We start from the raw sequence: 24,777 nt of genomic DNA, 5'->3' as shown, positions 1-24,777 counted from the left end.
GGTAGAAATTAAGGAGAAATAAACCTTATACAAGTCCCTGTTGTTATTCTAATCAATCTCTGAATGTGGATCAGACTTTGCATTCTCTCTCAGCCTCATAATACATCAAGATTGACAGATTTTTTTCATTAGTTCTGATTTTCATTTCAAATTCTTTTCATGACACTTTGAATAAAAAGATATTAGCTAGAGTCATTCAAAACCAAGAGAGGTCCAGGACACAATAGTTTCCTTTAGTCCCTAATATATTTTTAAAATGGAGAGGAAAAGCAGAATTATAAAATTGCGGTATGTTTAAAATATTTATATGTAACAAATTAACCCTTTTAGCACACACATAAATCACATGTATATTTTGAAATAAAAGTATCAAAAGTCTAAGTTTGATGACCTTCATTCAGGTTGACCTTCACCTTTACAGTTAGGCCCTCCAAAATGTCTGAAGCATGTGAATCTCACTCCAGTTATCAAGCCGATGCATATCTGTTGATACTCTCCCTAGTGATCCTCTCCTTAGTTTTGCAAAAATATTCAGAAATGCTCTAAATGTTGCCTTCTTATAGCCATTTTCAATAAAAGCAGAGAAAAGGTTAAGTTTTGGCTCTACTAAAGAAATTCTACAAATCAGAGTATTCTAAAGAAATTAATAGATCCTGTATTCTTTATATTAATAGGTCACAAACACAAAACCATGGACTAAAAGATCCTTGAAAACTTTCTAAAATTACGTATTACCAGGCACTGCCAATGGGAATTTTAATTCAATACATATCAGATGAAGACCAGGCAACTCTGGCTTTTAAAAACTCTTCAGGGGTGCCAGGGTAGCTCAGTTTGTTAAGCATCCAATTCTTGATTTTGGCTGGGGTCATCATCTCTGGGTCATGGGATTAAGCCCTGCATTGGGCTCTGCATTTAGTATGGAGTCTGCTTGAGAGTCTCTCCTGTTCTTTCTCCTACTCATGCACGTTTGCACATCTGCTCTCACTCTCTCTCGCTCTAATACATAAATAAAATCTTAAGAAATAAAAGGTCAAAACTCTTCAGTAATTCTAAGAACAGGTTTGATAACCACTATATTTGACTAAAATCTCTTCTACATACATTGTTTTAGCTGGGCTTTTTGTTCTATTAATGTTTCAGGTATATCCTTCTGGTTTCCTATGCTTTTTCATATGTCTTTTGTACACAGTCAAAATAAAAATATGATTACTTTTTTAAAGTTGAAATGCATCAATTTTTAAAACTCGAGATATCTGACTCCTCAAAATGTCTACAAATAATTTACTGAAGTATTATTTATAATTCAAAACCGGAACAGTGGTATCAATTTCCATTAAACCATATAACTAGGACATATAGGTTGGAATTTTTCAGATTAATAAAGACTTTGAAAATTAGGCTTTTGAGAATTCATCATGATGTTAGCTAAATATAAAATTTCCAAGAATCCAGGGGCGCCTGGGTAGCTCAGTGGTTGAGTATCTGGCCTCCGCTCAGGGTGTAATCTCACGGTCCTGGAATTGAGTCCCACATTGGGCTCCCTGCAGGGAGCCTGCTTCTCCCTCTGCCTATTCTCTACCTCTCTCTGTGTCTCTCATGGATAAATAAATAAAACCTTAAAAAAAAAAAAGCTTAAAATTTCCAAGAATCTTAACAAGCAAAATAGAAGAGATAGAATTCCAACTGTTTTTCTGCATTATAGGTGAAAGAAGTTTTAGACTGACCATAAGAACTCTTATAATTCATGTACTTGAGAAAATGGCTGTCTTTTACAGAAGTTCTGAAGTGGGATGCTTAAGGGATTCTATGTTGAGAATTATTTGAATATTGAAAAGGCCACGAAGGAAGTGATTGTGCCCAATTTTCTTTCTCTATATAATTATCCATTCCATATTTTTACATGGAAGCATTTTATTTAAATTCATTTCCATTTTATTACAATCTACTTAAATACAATTGTTAAATTGAATTTCATTTGTCAATAACTAGAAAAAAACAATGTTTTTTTCATTGCATACATCATTTTGCAGTACACCTGAAACTAATATTTCAATTATATCTCAAAAAAAAAAAATACTCACATGCAAATCCCACTCTCAAAAATACTGTCTGAAGTGGAAATTCCCATTTTAAAAGCTTCCCAGGTGGCTCTAAGTGCATTCAAGGTTGAGAACCACTGATGTACAAGGAGCCAAATACACATAGAAGATTCAAGTAAGTTCAGAGGTCAGTGGCCCAGGTTCAGAAGTTGACTTCAGAATGTTGGGGACCCTAGCTCCTTTCACCTTGTTGGTCACCCATGACCTATACTTCCCAGATCATCTCAATGTCCAAAGTGACTGAGCTAGCTCTGGCTGGCATGTCCATATTCCAGTAAGAGGATGGAAAAAGAAGAAAAGCAGGCTCTCTCTTTATAAGAAAACATCTCAAATTGTACCTACCACTCTCCCTTTCATTCTCTTTGTCAGAACCTAAATGTACTAGATCACCCCCAGATAACAGAGGTGGAAAATTAGTTTTTCTTTCTGGATAGCATCTGCTCAGTTAAAAAAAAATCAAGTTGTATCATTATAGGAAAAGGAAAGATTATCAAGAAGTAATAGTTTCTTCCTCAGGAGGTTAAAATTTTACTGAAGCAGGTTAGGCTGTAAATGGTGGGGGAAACAGACAGATGAGATTACTAGTCAAGTTTCTGGATATGCATGGAGAAAAAGTTAATCTTTCTTGCTGATTTTCTCACCAGTACTATTTCAGGATGATAATTCCAAAGATTCTAGTGTGAACTATATAAATGGAACCTGTTACCCCCCAAAATAGCAACTTCACTTTCAAGGAATAGGAAATGGAAGGCACAGTATCAGAGTTTAGGTAACCATAATCCCTTCCCAGATTCAAACTTCCTCGCTTTCTTTTCTTGCTTCTTATCCACCTGCTAAAATGACAAATATGTGTGGTACTTTTCCTACGTGGTCCCTTCAGTGCCAAATTTAATGTCAACTAAAAGGCATCTCCTTGACTCTCTGGAAGTACGTGTGGGAGATTCTGGTCTGGAGAACTACTTTCAGCAAGGCTTCAATGTGGTTAACACAAGCCAACGACCAAGCTGAGGGTATTTAAGCTGATTCATCTTTTAAGATAATGGCAGTCATGAATGGGAGCAATTGGCTGCCACCAGAACCGAATTTTCAGCAAAAAATCATCATGTGTAAGGAAGAGGTAGGCGTGGAACATACAGGTACAAGTGCACGGATGCTATATTGTAAGCCCATAATACATGTATGATTCTGAACCCCAGAAGAATTCTGTTTCTCATAGGACAAGTGACATATTTTTTCAACATAAATCAATGCCCGTGAACAATGGCTGGTAGAGTGCCTGAGCCAAGTGAATGAAGTTAGCATTAACTACAATAGCACAGATTGGTATCAGGTGCCTAATGTTTGTCAGAGGACACAGTCACTGTTGTATTATTGGTCAGAAAAACAAGTAAATAATAATCTAAATCTAATCATGAAAACATCAGTTTTTATTCAAATGTCAAGCCACACAGAGAACTCATTTTCTGTAATTTCTAATGCATTTAGGTAGTCCTTGTTCAGCATTCTAGAGAGCCTATGTCTTCTCATTACTCTTCTTTTTCAGACTTGTCTGAATCATCTGGGCCATTCATGCATTCATGTCATCCCATTTAGATACGCACTTCCTTAATCCTGGCTTACATAGAACTGATGGAGCATCGGATGGGACCAAAGATATTCTCCTTTTTTACTGATATCCCAGGACTTACCTCATCTCATACGGGAATCTTGTATAGCAACACCTTCCCAGTTCCTCTCTCACAAAGGGAACATCTTCAAGAGTTGCAAGTCCATAATTAATAGTGGAGGTCACTCAAGGCAGATCAGAAGCCTGAATGGAGAAATGGAGAGAAGGTTCTGGGATATAGGGGAGAAGTGGCTGTCATAGGGAAAAAAAGTGGTGGAAACCAAACTTGTTAAGAACGTGAGCGATACAGAAGCAAATGTTTACATGTTTTAAAACCACAGCCTTTCACAAGAAAAAAAAGGACACACAGCCCCTGATGTAGGACATGACATTTACTTGAGAATCTGCTGTATCTTCCTCTTTTCTTCACTGGGTTTCTTCCTCAGGTGAGATAATGTGGACAAATCAAACAATCACCTTCAGAACATCTTTGAAGGCTTCGGCCCTGACCCTTCACCTACTACTACCGCTTCTGCAGACAGAAGAGACATGAACTACAGAAAGTCCACCCATTCCTGTCCTTTGTTGCAGGAGATTCAGGAGCAATGAGCTCCTACATGGAGACCAAACTTGAAGCTTCTCCTTTCCTGTCGTTAAGGGCTCTCTCCTCCCCCAGATGCCCTAAAATTTAGCCACAAAACGTACATTGTGTGCTGTACTGACCTGCCCTACCAGATCCATGCAGAACCATCCTCAATATCTAAGCCCCAGGCCAAAGGCTGGACTCAACTTTCATAAATATACTTGGGATCCTTTCACACTCAACCCTGGCCTGATTTTAGAATCACCTGGAGCACTTAATTAAAAGGATACTGATGTTCTCATCCAGACCATTTGACAGAACCTGTGGGGGAGGGCAGAGGTGATGATGGTTCTTACAACTCTATATGTGATCCTAGTTGGAAATATGGGCTTCTCTAGCTTCTAAAGCTCTAACATGCATACAAATCAATAGGCTAAATGTTGGGCACCTGGGTAGCCCAGTTGGTTGAGTGTCTGCTTTTGGCATAGCTCAGGATCCCAGGGTCTTGGGATGGCATCCCGCATCAGGCTCCCTGCATAGAGCCTGCTTCTCCCTCTGCCTATGTCTCTGCCTCTCTCTCTGTGTCTCTCATGAATAAATAAGTTATTTTAAAAAATAGGAGAAATGTTAACTTACTTGGTGATCTTTTTGCAATATATACAAATATCAAATCATTATGCTGTATACTTAAAACATACTGTTATATGTCAATTATATCTCAATAAAAAAAAACTCACCTCGAGATGAAAAATAAAAATAAAAATGAAATACAAAGAGGGGAACTAGTCAGGATCAAGTCCTCCCTGGAACTTGTAACCCTTGCCCAGATTATTACTTGGATTATTTGAAAACTATGACTCTTCCAGAAAGGAAAAGCCAATGAAAATAACACTTGGAAGAGATTCTAGGCTATATATATATATATTTTTTTTTTTTCTGCTCAAGATCTAGGTTATACTTCAAGAAAAGGATCTAACCCTTAAACATTTTTAAAAATAAGTGAATTGGTTAATATGAGGAGAAAAGAGCTCTTAAAACCCTGTAGAACGTTCTAGGCAGTAGTAGCTGCCCTGTTAACAGAATTTTCTGGGATAGGAACAAAGGGATAGAAACAGGAGATAAGGCATTCAGCTATGCTCTTCGGACTTTTGTAGCAGATAAGAAACCATTTAAGATCAGTAAGGATTCCCTTAAGTACAAGGCTTGAATGAAGATCCAACTTAAGATGTACAAACTGTCTTCTAGTGATGACACAAATAGAATGTTTTTCCATCGAATCCAATCATTTAAATATGACTAAATGTTTGAATACCTACAACACCCAAAACTTTAGTTGAAAGACTTCATAGGTCTGTCCCCTTGTTTCCAGATTCCTCCAAGTGTGCCATTTGCAGTGCACCAGGGAAACACACCATTGAGACTTCAAAACATGCATTTTTCATCCAGATGTTTTAATTGCATGCAGACCCCATCACTGACTATTAACACTGATGACTGAAGAAAGGCATTGCTTTTCAGGGTGGAGGTCAAATTTAGATTTTTTTTTTTTTTGGGTCTCCTTTCATTTTGGTCTTATTTCATTTTATTTTGTACTATCTTTTGACAGGAAAATGAAACAAAAGGAAAAGGAAGTTTATACACATTTTATTTTAAGTTACAGTTTATATGAGCATCAAACACAAGTGTTTTATTTAATTCTTCGGGTTGATACCTTTCTGGTTTCCTGAAACATAATATCCATTAATCCCTGTTTGCAGACACCTTGAAATATTTATTGAATAATACAATACAGATTCTAAAACATAATCTTCTTTTATGAATACTGGCACAATTTCACCCAGCTCTGTGGAAGATTTAAGAAAAATGGCAGGGCAAGATCAGACATTGTTTACATCTCACCTCCAGCAAGATATAACTTTACTCTTGGCTGACCTTTAAGCAAAAGCAATGGTTATGTAACCAAGTAAGCTAAAAACTAAACAGGAAAAGTCACAGAGCCGGGAATGAACTACAAACTTACACTATTTGTTAAACTGAGATTTTTATCATGTTGCTCAAAGAAACACTAAAGTTTCCCAAATGGAAAAATGTGACCAAGATTTTATCTTTGCTATCTGAATGTATACATAAATATTTCAGTATTTAAAAGAAGTTATTTCGGAGTCTACTCTAAAATGCACTGCAGTATTTTGTAATGGGAAGCAGTGTTATGCGCTGACAAAATGAAAATTTTGAATGAACTACCTTCTGTCTTCATGTAAATATTGCTTGTAAGTAATGCTCAATGCTGTGTTGTTCCTAGAACATACCTTCTGAGGTGGTCCTTAAACAGGTTTATTTTTGTAAAGTTTTAAGTACAGCCTTATCAAGGGGCAGAGGAATAACTTAAAATCTTTTTTTAAGCTTTATTATTGCAGCATATAATCAAGTTAATAGTGGCTAAGTTTTATGTTCAACAGGGGAAAAAATAACATTCTTGCCAAGGAGCAAAAGAGTAAATAATAAATAAGTAGCACAACCTAGACATATTCTAGGGTTTTGAAAGGTCTTTTTAGTAATACCTAAATATCTTCAGCAAAATATAGCACTTTATTGATATTCCCATAAGCAGATTTAGATTTCTTTTATAGAACCAGTCACCTAACAAATTTTATATGCAATGGGGTCTTTAATATATTCATTAGTACTCTGTATTTAAACCATGAAGCTACAGGATGAATTGCTTCTGAAGGAATATGAAAAGAAAGCTGGAGAGGCAGAAAACAAGCACTGGAAATGAATGGACTGAATAACATGTTAGGTGCTAAGTATTTGTGGATGACCAGGACACAGTCTCATGGGTGAGATGCAGACAAGAGACAAACAATTAAAATACAGTGAGATAAGTAGTGTAACAGAAGAAATGATATCCAAGTACCTTGTAGGGGCACTTAAGTGAGTCCTGGCAGAGGAATGGCCACTGGAGAAGAATTCTTGTCTAAGGAGCAACAATGAGCTAAAGGGAGTAGAATTCATTATCAAAATAAAGGTCACCTGATGTGACTGGAGTACCAGAAGGGGAAGGGTGAGGCCAAAGAGGGAAGCAGGTTTGGGAGAGCCTTGTAGCTGCATAAGGAGCTTAAAATATCTTCTAAAAAGATAAGAAGAAACAAACCAATAACCACACCAAAGGGCTTTTGAACAGGGTTCTGACAAGATTGTGTCATCTCTTGGAGATGATCTTTTGGTTGCATTTGGAAGATGGATGGAAGGAGTACAAGATCAAAATCGAGGAGGGGAGTCGGGCTTGAGAGCTGTAATCAGTCAGTTCTGGTTCTCCAGAGAAACATGGCTAATAGGATATATAGCTTTACACAAGAGGAGATTTATTAAAATAATTCATTCGCAGGGCTATGGAAGCCAAGAAGTCCCACAGTCTGCTGCTGGCAAACTGAAGAACCAGGAATGTCAGGGGTATAATCCAGTCCTCATCCAAAGACCTGAGGACTGGGGCAGGGAGGACGGAGGCCTGAGAACCCAAAGGTTGTGGGTGAGGTCACTGGTCTAAGTCCCAGAGTGTGAAGGCCTGGGAACCAGGAGCTTCAATGTCAGAGGGCAGAAAAAGATGGATGTCCCAGCTTGAGAACGGAGAGGCCGAGAGAGAGTGAGTGAGAGAGAGAGAGAGAGACAGAAGGGAAGATTCACCCTTCTGTCCATTCAGGTACTCAGTGGATTGGATGATGGTTATTCACAGTGGTGAAGATGGATCTCTTCACTCAGTCTAGTGAATTCTAATGGTAATCTCTTCCAGAAACACTCTTCCAGATACACCCAGAAATAACGGTTTACCAGCTATCTGGGATCCCTGAGCCTTATCAAGTTCAGATACAAAGTTAACAATCACAAGAGCCTATGGCATTAATCTGGGTAGGTGGTATAACACCCTTGCAGAGAGAGGGAAGAAGATGGATTTCTGAGCTATTTAGGAGGGGCTGGATTTCTTGTTCTCGGTAAGGGAAAGCAAAATGGCCATAGCATTCACTGAAATAAGAACATAGAAAGAAAACCAAATATGGGAAGGGAAGATGATAAATTCAATTTTAGACATGCTGCCTTTCCTTTGAAAAGCCTGGCTGTAGATGTCAGATAAACAACTGGATGCATGGGAAAGTCTGGATAGACATTATGGAGCTTAGATATATAAACGAGATTTTAAAAGTTGCCGTATTTTCCAAATACATCTATGCAACTCAAAGAATACCAACATCTATATGCGTTATATATCATATTTTTACTAAAGCAATAGTATTTTAATCAGAAAGGTATGTGATGATGTGACCAGAATATCCTTTTGGGAGAGGAAGTGGAAGGGTATCAATGATATTTTTTTTAAAAAAAGGAATAGGATTAGATGGAGGATAAAAATGTAATGGGTCTAGGTCCAGAACTGGTCCTTTATTAAAGACACAAGACCTAGCAACAGCTTTGATGTTACTCCTGCATTTCAGTTTTCTGTTTGTTTGTTTTTGTTTGTGGAGTTAGTGGGTCTTGGTAAGATCACTCTGCTTTTGCAGATTGTAAGGCGATTTGTATTAAAAACCAGCTGTAACTATCTGTTTCCCGTGGAGGAAAGATCCATAAATTACAGCTCAGGTTATTTGTCAGTTATGTAGTTTAAAAATTCCTTGGCAGATAGGATTAAAGTGTGAGAATTGATCCTGCACTCCAGCTGAGGGACTTGTGAAATTATAAAGATAATATGTTCACTACAACATCTCCTGCTGCCCGAATTTAAAGGTGCTGGGTAGGAGGTCAGTGGAAAAGGAAGGCAGTTGGAAGGCACTATTCGAAATGCTTTAAATACATATTTTGTAAGAGACTAACATATTATGTAAAGGAATATTTTTTTTCTCTAAGCAGAAATTCTTTTTTTTTAATTTTTTATTTATTTATGATAGTCACAGAGAGAGAGAGAGAGAGAGGCAGAGACACAGGCAGAGGGAGAAGCAGGCTCCATGCACCAGGAGCCCGATGTGGGATTCGATCCCGGGTCTCCAGGATCGCGCCCTGGGCCAAAGGCAGGCGCCAAACCGCTGCGCCACTCAGGGATCCCTCTAAGCAGAAATTCTTTATCCAATGGTTTGGTTTATGAATGAGAGGTTTCACTTAGAGTCTGGGGGTCTGTCTTCTGGTCAATCCAGTTTTCAGCAGAGCATTCTTCATCATGGTAGAATTTTTAATGCTTTGTCTAGTCTTTTTTTTTTTTTCCCCCCCAAAGGACTAATAAGAAAGGCTTTATATTTTCTTCCTACTTTTTTCCTCAACAAAATATTCTGGGAACTAATAATTCACATGTAGAGAAACTTGCTTACAATCTTCTGCAGGAATCATCATTTTATGGGCATATGTGCTGCTCAGAAGCAGTGCTGAACCTCTCATAGATCCCAAAGTTGCTATACTCTCAGTTGGCTGGATGAACCAAAACAAAATAAAAAAAGTGACATCTCTGAGTTTTCCTTTGGAACAGCCAGGCCCTGGAATTAGATGGTTAAATACACACAAAAGCTGAAGTAGTTTGATTGATTTGTTCCAGAAGAGTTTTAGATTCTTACAAAGATGCATACAAGTGTAGCAAAATAAAGATAATTTCCAACTTGCAGGAAGAATGCAAGAAAAAGAACGTGATGGAAGAAAAAGAAGGAACAGGAATGAGGGCAGGACACAAGATATATTCACTTGCAAAAGATGAACTCAAAATGGGCTCTATGCTTGTAACATCAAGGGAAAAACTGTATTTAATTACGAGGTTGACAGTATCTATGAGGAAAAAATGAAGCATTAGTGCAGAAGTCTGCCAAGTTTTGATTTGCAATCGGAGAAGAAGAGAGGAGATCCTTTATAAAGGAATGAACAATAAGTTCCCATTATTACAGGAAACATTGCAAGGAGTCTCCCTTGTCTAATGATGTCCTTGTAGAGGCAGATGAAAGTGCCTATGTGGTAAGAGGAACCTCAGAAGTGGAACAGAATTAGGGGCCAAATTACCAATATGACTCTTAGTCAGGAAACGGTGAAAGTCCCAAGTATATCACTAGCATTTATTATTTATTGAAAAATAGATGGTAATAAAATATGTGGTATGGTGTGCAAGATTTTTATGTTGTGATTTGTTTTATAGCTTAACAAGCAGGAATGGCCAAGTTAGAAACCCTTTGAAATTCAAGGATGGTGGAGTGGAAATTGGAATGAAAGCCTAAATTGGAGCTCTAGCACCGCCACATCTAACAGCATGACTTGGCTTGTGCTAGGTCATGCGTGACCCTCCTGAGACCAGATTTCATGTCTGCAGGAAAGGGTTAATAATACCCATTCAAAAGGTTTTTCTCAAGACCAAGCAAAATATCATACATAAACACTTTTCCATTACATTATCTGAAACATTCTTTTCTTTGTATTAGCCAAAAAAAAATTTTTATCTGTATTTTGATAATATATTTTATCTGTATTTTGATAATATATTTTAAGTATATTGCAAATTGTTTTATAACTTAGCCCCATGATGATTTAGGTGAGTTACATGAATAGGGACCTACTGAGATATATTTTATTTCTTAATAATAATAATACCCATGGGGCACCTGGGTGGCTAAGGCAGCTGAGGTCCAACTCTTGGTTTCAGCTCAGATCATGACATCGAGCCCCGCATCAGGCTCTGTGCTCAGCAGGCAGTCTGCTTGAAGATTCTTTCCCTCTGCCTCTCCTCCAACTCACACGCATGGGCTGTGTTTCTGTGTCTATAGAATAAGTAAATCTTAAAAATAGTAACAATACTCAAAATTATGTGAGCTCCTAGAATGTGAAAATCAACTAGTTAATACATGCTTGATGGGTTTCATTTTCTGTAACTTCAAAGCAACATTTATGAAACAAATGTTACTACTCGACCCATTTTATTGTAATTTGTGAAGTTAAAGAAATGCAATTACTGAGCAGGGGCTGGAAATGTGAAGCTGGTCAGAAGAGAAGAGGGCAAAAATGGAAAGAAACTCTATGATGGAGGGGAAAAAATAAAAATATTTAAATACAGAAAATGTCTATTATACAATAAAACTAGATCCTTTTAATTTATTGGTACTTACCGATATCAGGTGAGGAATTCCTTTACAAGATCATATTGGAAGGCCAATTTTATAAACCTATATTTGGTATCTGGTAAGAGTTTTTAGGAAATTTGTGGAGCATCCAATCTTTAATGTTCAAAAAACCAGGGAACCCATGGCATGCTTCTGTGGCCAACATCCACTCCTGAGAGGACCACGTATCACACGGGTTTTGCACCAAGGCCCCCAAGCCTTGGTTAATCTGAAATTTATTGTGACAGTAAAAATCATCAAGCTCAGTTCCAGTCATGTTGTTGTATGTATTTTAAGAAGAATCTTTTTTTTTTCTTCCAAATGAGAAAGTTAGCTTTTAACGTTCTAATTTTATTTTTAAAAAATATTTACTTATTTATTCATGAGAGACAGAAAGAGAGAGGCAGAGACATAGGCAGAAGGAGAAGCAGGCTCCTTGCAGAGAGCCTGATGTGGGACTCGATCCCGGGACCCCTAAAATCACGCCCTGAGCTGATGGCAGATGCTCAACCACTGAGCCACCCAGATGTCCCTTAACTTTCTAATTTTAAGTGATCTCAAATAAAAATCCATCTTTATATAAATCCACAACTGCTTGTTAGAATGAACCCCGTTCACTTTGTTCATTTTTGATCATACTGCATTCCAAGAAAGGAGAGATGCAGAAATAAAGCTCTACCTTGCTTTCTGTCGAGGGTTTATGAAAATCCAAAGTGACAGCAAAATAGAATGTTCAATAATAAGAAGCACTCAAGACACTAAAAAGCATGAAGACAGTATTATGTTACCCAGAATGGCAAGTATGCCCATAAGATTATAATAGGATGAATTATTTTTAGTAGTTTGCTAGGAGTGCCATAGCAGAATGCCCCAGAGTCAAAGGACAGAAGTTACATTTCCCACAACTCTGGAGACCAGAAGCCTGAGATCAAGACGTTATCAGGTTGGTTTGCAGATGGCTGTCTTCTCCCTGTGTCTTCCATGGTCCTCACACTGTGCCTGTCAGGGTCCTATCCTCTCTTCAGATAAGGACACAAATCATACTGAATTAGAGCCTACCCTAAGAAACTCATTTCAATTTAATTGCATTATTTTTAGATTTTGTTTTTATTTATTCATGAGAGACACAGAGAGAGAGGCAGAGACATAGGCAGAGGGAGAAGCTGGCTCCATGCAGGGAGCCTGATATGGGACTTGATCCCTGGACCCTGAGATTATGACCTGAGCCGAAGGCAGATGCTCAACCCCTGAGCCACCCAGGTACCCTAATGTAATTGCCTTTTTAGGGACACCTGGATGACTCAGCGGTTGAGTGGATGCCTTTGGCTCAGGGCCTGATCCCGGCGTCCAGGATCGAGTCCCACATTGGGCTCCTGCAAGGAGTCTGCTTTTCCCTCTGCGTATGTCTCTGCTTCTCTCTGTGTCTCTCATGAATGAATAAATAAAATTTAAAAAATAATAATTTTAAAGAACCTTTTTATTTCCAAATACAGTCACATTCTGAGGTACCAGGGGTTAGGACTTCAAATATGAATTTGGAGAGGGAGAACTCAGATAGCCAGTAACACTAATAAAGAGTAAATATAAAGAAAGAATGATACCCCATGTTGTGGTCTAAACATTTAAAAGCAAACATTAAAAATAGCATTATAACACAGTAAACATATACCAATAATAATATAGTAATTTTATTCAGTCATGATCATCAAATGCTGAAGCCTATCAATTTGTTTTTACATTATAGTTTAAAAAGCTGGCTGCACAGGGGATGATTCTGTATCCCCCCCATCCCCCCCATCACAACCCAACAATTCTTACGTATTTATTGCTAGGAGCTGAGAAGCCAAAGGAAAAGAATGTACAGACCCTAGGGATTTAATATCTAATTGCAGCAACAGTGTGGATGTTTAAAAGAGAAAGAAGAATAAATAACGATACAAGTTTGCATGTCCTAAATTCCAAATGGAAGATTATCTATCTTCCTAATTCCGAGGCCATACTTGCCAGCTCTGTGTTGATTTCTAAAGGATTCCAAGAAAAAACTAACATGATTTAAATATGCAGATAATTAGTGGAATAGAACTGCAGAAGAAGGAACAATAGTGATACACCTTTTGAAGGCCCCTGACTTTAAACTGCTTCCATTTCTTTTGCTTTTGAATGAGAGAGACACAGAGTGCTAAAAAATTTCCCCAATTATTTAAAAGTTTCATTATTTGGGGCCCATTCAATTGAGGTTTTGTTAGATTAAGGAAATGATAATTAGATTAAGTGATTTTTTTTTTTTGTACTTAGGTGATGTAATTTAGTAAATACATTTTCACAACCAAAGAGAAAGCAAGGCTGACTGATTTTGACTAACAGAATCAGCTTGAAAGTCTTTTTACTGGCATAATGATTTGGCCTAAATCAATTTCCTGTTTTACTATCAAAAGTGGGAGGGGGTGGAGGGGCCTTGGTTCTGTTCTATGGGTATGACTATTAACAGAAGTCTTTGATGGAGTAGATTAAAAAGTGCAAAATACTTTATAATGGTCAAAATATCCAAGTATTTGATTTTGTGGGTATAGGAATTTAGCATTACGTTAGATTTCCTGTTACCAATTTCGTATGGTAAATGTAGACAACGTATTAGTTTTAAGCATATGGAGAGTGTGCCGAAAGAATAGCTTAAGGAAGCAGTACAGCATAACGGCTCAATGCTCAAGCTCTGGAGTCAGTGCCTAGACATGAACTCCCTAATTTCCGACTTGCATGTCTTGGGAAATGACTTTTATTCCCTAATGCCTTAGTTTTATCATCTGTAAATGGGGATAATAATGGTACCTGCCTCATAAAATAACCATGAGGATTTAGTTAGAGAGTATATGAGGAAAATGCTTGGCACACAATTAACAATAAATGTTCGTTATTATTTGGTAGCCAATAATTTGGGATTTATTTTACATTTTGTTTACAGTTGTTAAGCAATGATTTACAACCTCATCAGCACATTAGAATTATCTGAGGATTTTTTTTTCTTAAGTTCTATTATTTGGTTTTATACTCTAGAAATTTTGATTTAATTGGTCTTGGGTGAGACCCAGACATCCGTAAGTTTTAAATGTTCCCCAAGTCATGCTAACATGTAGCCAGTTTTGAAGAGATCTGGTCCAAATAAACCATGCAGATGTATAGTATCAGACAGCTCTAGAGAAGCCTTCTCCAGACGGTATTCGACAAAAACAACTGTCTGCCAAAATGTTCCTTAAAACAAAAACATTTAAAAGTAAGCTAAAAGCAATGGGTACAGTCAACTAAGCTTGATGATATATACATCTCTTGAAAATTCATGTTTCACATGAGCATATTAAAAGATCCGAGAAGTCCTTTTTTAAAAAATATTTTATTTAAATTCAATTTGCCAATATACAGTATAATACCCAGGGCTCATGCCATCATATGCCCTCCTCAGTGCCTGTCACTCAGTTACTCCATCCCCGCAACCCTCCTTCACTTATGCAACCCTTTGTTTATTTCCCAGAGTTAGGAGTCTCTCATAGTTTGTCTTGAGAAGTCCTTCTTTAAATAAACTTGTTTATCGCTGATGAAGCCAGATTTCCTTGCAATATTTTGTAGTAAGGAAACATGTTCTTGGGGAATATTTAACTATGGCTCTGCCACACTGTATCACCAACCATCACTACTATTGGCTACAATATCAATTAATTAATAAATATGTGATTAATATAATATTTATTAACATCGGCTAGTTCCAGTCTTGGTTCATGGTATTTAGAATTAAAACTAAAAGACACAGGGGTTTTTTTTTGGCCATTAGAATCACCTGTGGGGTCTTTTTTCTTTTTAAATTACAGGTACCTCACCTTCACACCAGACTTGCTATTCAAGGAGAGTGGATCTGCCAAGGTGCATTCTTTAACCTGTCACTGGGATTCTGATAACGAGCTGGGTTTGGAAGTCACTGACCCATAACCAAGCCTTTCATATTAAACCAATCTAGTTCCAATCTATTTTGCAAGAATTAACGAAGAAAACAAAGAAACTATGGACCAACTCTGGAAAAAGGGAGGAGACAAGAAAGAAGTAGGACAGCACCATGGAAATGCAGTGGAGCGGAGCCATGTACATGTGTGAGGCATATGTGTGTGCCTGTGTGTGCGTGAGTGCAAGTCTGATGAGACTGCTGACATTGGCAGCAGAGAGAGCAAGAAGAGAAGTACACTTTGGATCCATCATGGGCTGAGGAGAAACAGAATTCTATCCTTCTTCAGAGAGTAACAACAAACACTGCCTATCCCTTAGCTAAAGGAGGGGAAGAGGATGGAAGTAGGCAGAGGGAATACAGTGATTACAAACTTGGGAAGTGGATGATTTAGAACAACGGACTTCAGACCTGTTCTGATGGCACAGGAATTAGGGATTATCTTACTTTTTTGAGGAACAATATGAAATAGTGACATAATACGATACATACACATATTCCCATTTCCACACATATATACCATTTCCTAGTAGAAATAGGGGTGCAAGACAAATATGAAGGAAAGTTTTCAAGAATGTTACTGTATTTCTCTGAATAGAGCTCTATAAAAGGTGGCATCTCGAATATGTATGTATGATCTCACATGTAGAATAAAAAAAAAAAGCGCATCTTAAAGAAAGAGAGACTAAAATGGTGTTTGCCAGGGGCTAGGGAGTGGGGGAAATGGGGAGCTATTGGGCAATGGCTACAAACTTCCAGTTATAAGGTGAGTAAGTTCTGGAGACTTAATGGACAGCATGTTGATTATAGTTAATAATACTGTATTATATACTTGAAAGTTGCTAGGAGAGCAGATCTTAAATGTTCTCACTATCAAAAAAAATATAATAAAGTGAAGTATGCATGTGTTAACTAACCTTATTGTGGTCATCATTCTACAATTTTATATACATATATAAATCATTATATTGTACACCTTAAATTTATACTATATTGTATGTCAATTATATCTCAATAAAGCTGGCAGGGAAAAGGTAGGATCTTGTTGGGTTCTGCCTTTTAGATTTTGAGGGTTCCTTAGAGGTTTTGATTTTTAGGTGATACGCTTAATTTCATATTTCAGATTAAAACATTACTTTCTAGACTTCAGTCAGAGAAACCCTCTACCTTAATGGTGGAGTTTTGTGGGAAAATGGTGCCCAATCTCTGAACACTAGGTGTATGGTTCTAAGAAGACAACCTCAACATTAGATACACATGGTGGATACAATAGAGATGTTGGAATTTCTATTCTGGGGGAAGAATGCCTATTTAAGATGAGATCTTTTAGGAAGAAAATCAGATTTGTGTGATGCTGTTTGTAACTTTCAAAATTCATTTATGAAGTTCTGAAATGAAGGTTAATTTTAACCTTAATCTCTACAAACATATAGTTTGGATAGTGAGAAGACATCACCTCAGAGCTACTCAGATTGGTTTAGGGATGCTGCCCCACACGACTGAAGGAAGGGAAGGCCCGGGACATGGCTGCCATCTTGTGGCTTACAATCAAGCAGCTTTGGGATTGCTCGCAGTTGGCTGCTCATTATGACAAAAATAATTTTAGGCCACACTGTGCCTGGGTTACGAGCAGAGACTTAAAGTCCTGGATAGCTATGAAATCCAAATGCTGCAAAAGTGTTAGGTCCTGAATGCTGAGAAATGGCAGAGATTAGATGAGGGTTTACTGAGAGGATTCTCTTACCTAAAGTGCTGTGACTTGATTTCTTTGGAAGACTCTACTTAAAATGAGTGTATAGCAAAGTTGATAGGGGCTGGGATTTATAGCTGCAAATCAGTAAGAGTATGAAAGTGCTCCATCTCTCGCTATAAGCTCTTCATCAGCAAGCAGAACACAACTTGAAGGACAAGTAGGTCTTGTTCTACTTCAGAGCTGAAGAAAGAAATTATCGCCAAGATTCATTAAGCAACCTTGGACTTCTCTGGAATCCAAAGGGATCCCTCTAGTTTTCTGTGACTACCTCGGCCATCCGCTAAAACCAAGTCTGAATGATGAATCTCTGGGTCAAGATGCTGGAAAGAATTTAACAGGCCAGAAGGGTATGCCAGTCCCTAAGAGCTCAGGATATGTTCATTCTCCAATCTTCAAACAGATTTTCCTACAACCCTAGAGCTAGCCCGGTTTTGGATTAAAGCTGAACATCTTGACTTACTTTTATTTTGCAAGAGTGTATCATAATATAAGCAACTGGCTACTTGCCCTAGCATTTAGCAGACACAAATCACTAATGAAATAAATCCAGTAATGACATGAACTGAGTGTGGAAAAAAAGATTTTTAATTTTTATTTGAGGGATGAAGAGAGCTAAGCGAGAGGCAACAGACAAGCTGTGGGACGTAAAACGTGTGAAAGAAACAGGAAAGGGGTTTAGGAGACTTTGCAGTGATCTATGAAGCAGGGTGCCTTTCGTATTCTTGAAGAGATACAAGAGAAGATAGAACCTCTATTATAGTGCTTTGACTTGGGCCAAATGGAAAAAACACAATTTTGGAGCTTGTTTCTGGTTACAGAAGACTCACCGAGTCCCATCAACTTCAGATAAGCCTGAGTTAGGTAGATACTTCACATGTATTACTCATTTTCCTTTTCAGAACAACTCTATGGAACAGAGAGATGACTTCTTCTGTATCTCTCCTCCAGGCAGTGCATAATCAACATTTGAAACGAGTCTGGACTGACTCTATAGCATATGTTATTTCCACTATGCCAGGAAGTCGTGAGTCATTCTCTGCTGATATATGCTTTTTACCATGTCTAACTGTGAGCAGACTTTCAGAAGCAGCTGACATTAGTTATTAATTATTGTCAGAAGTAGTAGCTTAGTAAAAATTATTATCATATATTTTTGAGAAACATTATTATCCAGGTAAACAATCCTAAAAATCACATTCAACAGGTCAATTCATTGAGCTACTTTGGCTGCATTTTGCAGCTCACTAATCTTGACTGGCCACCATGAGTAAGTACTTTTCCAAAGAACTAAACATTTCACAGGGCAATAAAAACTTATTTCTGGTCAACTCATTTCCATTATTAATGTATGTCATTAAACCTTTTTCAGAACTAAATGTCTTTTCCATGTTGAATAATGAAGCAATGAAACATTTTATGCCAAGCACTTTTGTTTGCAAGTCCTGAAACAGTTACAAGGCTTGTAGGGACAATATAACCCTTCCAAAAGGTATCCCTTTGGCCCACTTCCATGTACAAGCAGGCTGGCTCTGTGATAGGAAATACATTTTGAGTTCTTCAATTTTTACAACAGGCTATTAATTCTGCACCACCCATATCTGGTTGGCCAATGGATCTCCTCTCAGTTAATAATACAAAGAAAAAACTCAGGAATTGACTTCCACTCTATAAACGCACAAAACTCATTTGGGATCACTGTCCATGTCTCTAGATTCTCTAAACCTCACCTTCTAACAGGCTGCATCACCAGAAATCAACATGCATGGACTCTACTCTTTTTGCTTTTTTTTTCCTTGCTGCTCTTTGAATCAGTGTTGAGTGGCACGCAAGGTACACACATACCTGGATTCATGCTCTAGAATTCTCTACTTGGTACATTTGTGGCCTTGAGAAAATTACTCTCCTTGAGCCCAGAGAATTTTAGAAATTCAGTTTAGTTTGGAAACATATTTAGAGTATCTACGAGGTGCCATGGTTTGTGTCGGGGTTAGGTATAAAAGATTTCGTTCATTTGTTGACCCAATATTTGTTAAGCACATCCTGTATGTTAGGCATTGTCTAAGGGATGGAGATAAATTTCTGGACAAAGCTGACAACTTCCCCTTTCTTACAGCTTATATTTTAGTAAAGTATTCAGAAAGTAAACAAGAAAACCAAGAACTAAATCAATATAAACTCAGGCAAATGATAGGAACTATAAAGAAAATAAAGCAGAATGAGCAGGGGACTTTGTGGGAACATGGCTGTTTTAGAAACCATAATCAGGAAAGATCCTATCTAGGAGGTGGACATTTGACAGACACATGAATGACAAGAAAAGATGATCAAGAAATCTCTGTATTCAAGTTTATAGTCTAAGAGGAGACAGAGGTACAAAAGTGTAATTTCAGTAAGTGCCAGGGTAGAGGTATGCATAGAGAGATTCTTGGGGAGGATGTGTCTAAGCAATGCCAAAGTGCCTCACATGAAGTTATGCACAGATGGGTACTCACTGAACGTTATCCGTCTTTTCTCTCTTTAAGACTTAACATAGTGTCTACTCCTTTAATCTCCTTTAAGAGAAAACCACTTGAACCTTCATGATGACTTCGAAACCAGAAAAACCTGACTGGTCTAATTAGACACCTAAGGAGTATATGCTTCCTTTTTTAAGACAAAAATTATATAACGGCATGAAGTTCCCTTTTCTTTCGGCTTCTAGTACTAGCTATGGTGCTTGGTTTCTGCCATTAACTTCTGTTTCTTCTTGTGTCCTTATTTCTAATTGTATTTACTGTTATTGAAATGTAAGCTGGATCTATTTTTTTTTTCTATAAAGGCAATACATGCTTTTTAAGATTAAAACAAAACAAAAAACAACATGGTTACCACTCCCGTTATTTTCACTAATGGTATTTGAAAGAAGTGCTTGGTGTTTCAAGGGGAAAGACAGTCCTAGTACCATCCTTTTCTATACGGGCTTCATCTTCTGTATCTTGGCTATGACAGCAGCAGGATATTTTATTAGATAAAAATCACTTTCACCTACGCTGTTACCTTACCATTAGACATCTGTTTTTTAAAGCATAAAATCTACAGTAAAACTCTTTTAATGCAATGTTATTGAAGTAGAAGGCAACATAAACCATCCATAAACCTGAAATATAGACTATCTTTAGACACATGTATAACTTTGTGAGTGGTTCAGAACATGCAATTTGAACTTACACACTGAGGATCAAATATTGTTTCCTGCACTTACTGGTTGAACACTGGTGTGTGTTTCAGTATGATTCAGTATCTCTGGGTCTCATCTGCACAGTGTGAGAAATAACACCTACCTCATAGGATTCTACTGAGGTTGAAGACATTCTATGTATATCTATTGAACAATGTTTATAAAATACCTGGTACATAGCAAATGTCCAAAATAGAAATTATTATTCAGATTTCATATCAATTTTATTACCTATTATATGGAACAATTTATACACTGGTATATGCTATCAGAGAGAGATCAAGTCTTCCAAGATTAATAATTTTTTGTCAAGGATTATAGTATGCCAACAACCAGATTTCTTAGAATCTCTCTAATCCCATCATAATTCAATCACAAGCAGCAATAGCAGGTGTGAGAACAGAGAATAACCACAGAACTCCAATCATATCCATATGGTCAGATAGAAGCCAGGGGACTAATCATGGGAGAAAGGCCAAGGGTTGGTGTTTCTAGTGTGAGGAAATGGGGATGTTAGATTAAAGACTAGCTTAGAGCTGTAAGAGACAAGTGAGATGTGAACGCTGCCAGCTAAAGAGATGAATCTGAGTCTAGGAACCAGATCGCCTGAAATCTGCATACACACATGAGCACCCAAGGGGAAATGGCAGCATTTGCTAGGGAGTGGGGGTCGGTGGGGAGACTGGGATTGGCTTGATCCAGCAATGGGCTTAGGGGAGCCTCTGTAGAGAGAACCGGGTTCAGGGAAAGCAATTCCAGTTACCGTGGGGATTTAGGCACAGAGGCAGGAATCCAGGTGGCAAGTCAGGGGCCCTAGGCCAGCCTTGACTCAGAGCACATCTTGTAACTGCTTGTCTTTTCCCTCCATAGAAAAAGACACACTTCAGAATCTAGCATGAGATTAAATGGTCTCAGCAGTAATAACATTTCTCAATGAAAGATTGGAAGCCCAGTCGCTTAACAAGTCACAAAAGATTCAGAGACAAATTTAAAAGCACTTAGAGTGGTGGTTATCTAAGTAAATAGGATACAATGGCTTTTGTTCATTCAGGATTTCACACAGATGCTATAGACAACAAGGTGAGGCTGGTTAATTTTCTGATGCCTGTTACTTTTTTTCTTGATAGTTTACTACATAGATTTAACTTGTAGCCCTCTAATTTTTAAAATCTGATTTATGAAATTTTGAGGAGCCAGATTAGCTTCCAAAAGCAAAGGTAACTCCTCAGATGGCTGGGATGGCAAGAAGTCTCAGTCATTTTTCTGTTTATACATGTGCAGATAAAGAAAACTCTTAACCACCTGAAAGACTATCTCCTGCCTGAGGAATTTTGTGTTTATAATCTGACATTGATAAAATCTCCACAAGAAAGAAGTTTATCGTATCTAGTGACTGGAATAGAAAGGAACCGAAACCATGGTCCTTTGGCGAAGACACAGCTAGAGAGATGATGGATGTCTGGAGCAGAGAAGCGTCTGTTAAACTACTCATAGTTGACACTCTGTTCCAGCACATAATGTGTGACACTTACTCACAGGTTACCGAAATGATTATGTGCTCAAGAGCAAATCCATGCCGACACACTAACCTTCCACTGATGGAAAGGAAGCCTGTTCAAAGAGTGATTGCAACTTAGATTTAGCCTTCAAGTTCATATACTTTTCATTCATGAAAACAGGACTACTGAGAGTCAAAAAATAAACTGACAGTCAACTCTTTTTGGTTGTTTTTATGCTGACACAATGAAATCAAATTTGATTTAATAAAAGCTTACAGTCCAGTGTGATACAGACAATCTAATGGAATTGTGATTCTAATTCAAGAAAATATCATCATCCTATTTCAGTTAAGGTACACAGGAGTGCCAGAGAGCCCTGACACATCAGTCAAACAATAGGAAATATAAGGATTGTCATATTTACTTAAAAAAAAGTAGCTAATTCTTTTTAAAAAATACTTTATTTGTTCATGATAGACACACAGAGAAAGGGAGAGACATAGACAGAGGGAGAATCAGGATCCCTGCGGGGAGCCCAGTGAGGGTCTCGTTCTCCGGACCCCAGGATCACGCCCTGTGCTGAAGGCAGATGCTCAACCACTGAGCCACCCAGGTGCCCCCCAAAGCAGTCAATTCTTCTTAAGTGTTCTTTTGTAGGGGTATAAACGGATTGCAACTTTGGTTGTAAGGGGGCATCTTTTAACCATTTGCGAAACAACTGAAAATAGTCCCTACAACCCTGCCCCCTGCCCCAGGACAGAGGGAGGTCATTATAGCTGTCTGAATTGTTCTAGACAAGGATGGATTCTGAGTTTTGAGCCAAGAGCCTAAGAAGATGACAAGGTATTCTGACAATAGGTCCAAGCATGGGAGGATGACAGGGCAGATGGGTCTGTCACTTGCATGGCTTATGTATGGGCCACCAGGCAACATTGCCCTCCTGGGCCCTTGTAACATATCTCAGAGAGCAAATGCTTGATTCCAAAAACAGAATAAAAAATGTATAACCAGCGTCATTTAAAAAGCCTTAACAAATTAAAAGATATATTATTCAGCTAAAGAGTTGTACATTCAAACATTTCAGCATTTTTTTCTACTACTGCCATTATTTAAATTGATGTGCCAAAGTATGAGAAAGTGAAGGAGAGCTGAGGATAGACCAGCATCCCATAAGAATGTCCAGATCACCTTAACTCACACTTTCTCAGTTGACTCCCATCAACACACATTTACTGAATTTCTTTTTCTTTTTCTTTTTTTTTTTTTAATTTATGATAGTCACAGAGAGAGAGAGAGAGAGAGAGAGAGAGAGGCAGAGACACAGGCAGAGGGAGAAGCAGGCTCCATGCACCGGGAGCCTGACGTGGGATTTGATCCCGGGTCTCCAGCATCGCGCCCTGGGCCAAAGGCAGGCGCCAAACCGCTGCACCACCCAGGGATCCCTGAATTTCTAAAAAATATTAGGGTGCAAAATGTGGTTTATATTGCGCAAGAATTTTTGGCTAGTGGAAGAGGGAGAAATACCAATGTAGAACGATACAAGTGGCATAATATGCTGTGTATTTTGTTGGAGGTCTTTGTGTGGGACCAAGACCATTGGGTGAGCTGCATGGCTCTTCTGTGACTTCGCCACCAGTTAGAAACCTTAGGGCAACTGTAAAATGGTAAATTATTCCCACATCTCTGTTAGCATCTCTCTGCCTTGAGAACCCGCATTGCTACCAACTGTACTCCCCTTTAAAAGGCTCCCATAGGGATTGCTGGGTGGCTCAGTGGTTTAGCGCCTGCCTTCTGCCCAGGGCGTGATCCTGGAGTCCCAGGATCGAGTCCCACGTTGGGCTCCTTGCATGGGGCCTGCTTCTCCCTCTGCCTATGTCTCTGCCTCTCTCGCTCTCTCCATGTCTCTCATGAATAAATAAATAAAATCTTAAAAAAAATAATAAAAGGCTCCCATAGTTCCCATCACACTTGGAACAAAGCCTACCCTTTCTTTTTTTTTTTTTTTTTTTTGGTTGATGAAGTCTTTGAGATCTAGCCTCAACTTTCTCTCCAAACTCATCCACTGATTCATTAGGTTTCAGCCCCACTGATCCTCTAACTCAGGGCCTCTCAAACTCCAATGCACATAGGAATCACTGTGGGGTCTTGCTAAAAATGGAGACTTTTTTTCTGTAGGTCTGGGAGGGACACAAAATTCAATAGTGTCCAAGGTGATGCTGATGGGACTGGTACTGGGAGCCCACTCTGAGTGATATAATGCCAGAAGACTGGGTTCTCATTCCAGACGCTGGCAGGCCATACTCAGCACTACGAGTAACAGTGCAACTTGCCAACTTTGTTCTCCCCTTAGAAACATGATGCTCATTCCTTCTGCTGGAAATTCCCCTGCCATTTTTTTTTTATATCTAGCACCTTTTTGTCATATAGATCTCAGCTCAACCATCAGCTTCCTAGAAAAGTCTTTCTTAATGACTTTATCTAAAATGCCCATCTGATCACTGACCTGCAACAATAGACACCTTCCTATTTTACCTTTTAAATTATACTTGTCATCCTCTGAATTGTCTTTATTTATCTGTCCATTTCCTTGTGAGCTCAGTGAAGCAACAGCATGGGCTCCACTGTTCAGCACAGTGTCTCAGCATGTAAAACCATGACTGATCAACGGGGCTGGCTTCATGGGTGCACAACCTGTGTAACCATAGTTGGCCTTCTGCCTGGTTTAACACTCCATTGTCACCATCCAGAAATTCATAATTTATCTTTGAGCCTGAGTTTTGTAAGTGGATGATGGAGTGTACACATGAGCAGAGGAAATGCACTCAATATATGTGTCCTCTTTTCTTTGCTGCCCCCTTCTCATGCTGTGCTTGTGATGCCCCATGAGTACAGAATCCTGATGGACCTACATGCGCAGGGT

The 24,777-nt window shown here is 38.4% G+C and overlaps 1 protein-coding gene across 1 annotated transcript in view; it reads right to left on the bottom strand.

Annotated features, from left to right (window-relative positions):
- The window catches only part of MDFIC (MyoD family inhibitor domain containing), a 291,263-nt gene that overhangs the window by 137,706 nt on the left and 128,780 nt on the right, over positions 1–24,777 (bottom strand). Inside the window, exon 2 of the mRNA XM_038557428.1 lies at positions 3,791–3,912. The gene's annotated coding sequence lies outside the window, so the exon portion shown is untranslated. The remainder of the gene's footprint in view (positions 1–3,790; positions 3,913–24,777) is intronic.

Source organism: Canis lupus, chromosome 14 (assembly GCF_011100685.1).
Source record: "Canis lupus familiaris isolate Mischka breed German Shepherd chromosome 14, alternate assembly UU_Cfam_GSD_1.0, whole genome shotgun sequence".
In the NCBI taxonomy this organism is placed as follows: Eukaryota; Metazoa; Chordata; class Mammalia; order Carnivora; family Canidae; genus Canis; species Canis lupus.
Note: the sequence above shows the minus strand (reverse complement) of the source record. Positions and strands in the feature narration are given on the sequence as shown.